The sequence below is a fragment of the Lotus japonicus genome, chromosome 3 (genome assembly GCF_012489685.1).
Source record: "Lotus japonicus ecotype B-129 chromosome 3, LjGifu_v1.2".
In the NCBI taxonomy this organism is placed as follows: Eukaryota; Viridiplantae; Streptophyta; class Magnoliopsida; order Fabales; family Fabaceae; genus Lotus; species Lotus japonicus.
This window is the reverse complement of record NC_080043.1, coordinates 46313979-46314885: the sequence shown is the minus strand read 5'-3', so window position 1 is coordinate 46314885 and position 907 is coordinate 46313979.

Sequence of the window (907 nt, the reverse complement as noted above, 5' to 3'; positions counted from 1 at the left end):
AGTGCGCGTGACGTGGGAGTGCAACTGAGGCTGTACATGTCTATATATGTTGTATATCGGTTAGTTTAGTTGCTGGGTTATGTCTTTATTTTCTATCGCTTTAATTTAAAAAGGAATCGAACGAAAAAAAATATACCGATTTTCACGTAAAGTTTATTTTTTTTTTGCTACTAAAGTGACACCTGGAAATCGGGGTGTTACAAAGGAGAGCTTGAGGAACGCGCTGGAGAAGTTACAAGTGAGGGCTACTCACTGAATACTAGCTAATGTTTTAGGTGTCGACGAATTCGACTTGATTTATTGTTTATTGTAGGATCACGCGCTTACCACTACGCCAAAACCAATTGGTGTTAGTGAGGGCGCAACGTTATTTCTTATAGCGTAGCAGACAGCGCCCCGTTTCGAATGCTACCTGCAGGCAGGATGCTGGCCCACCTGGACCCAACAATCCCCCCCCAGCACCTGCCAGCCAAACTAGCTGCACAGCATGCCTTCCGTGGGATTCGAACACGGGACCTGGCTCTGATACCACTTGTAGGATCACGCGCTTACCACTACGCCAAAAGCAATTGCTATTAGTGAGGGCGCAACTTTATTTCCTTATAGCACAGAGTCCTCAAGGGGCTGCGATGTTAAGCGCCATGGGGTGGGATGTTAAGCCCATCGAATCCTAAGGGTGACGCTGGATTAATAAATCCAACATTTATGCACTTGATTGTGTTTGACTGGAAAAAATGTTTTCTCAGGCTACGGCTGACAATTGATAATCATTTATCGCTTGAATTGTTTCTGAGATTGATTCACATGCTATGTGCTAAATGGTTAATCTAAGATGTGTTGATAATGATTCACCTCCTATGTGCTAAATGGTTAATCTAGGATGTGTTGATATATGTGCCATGACTGT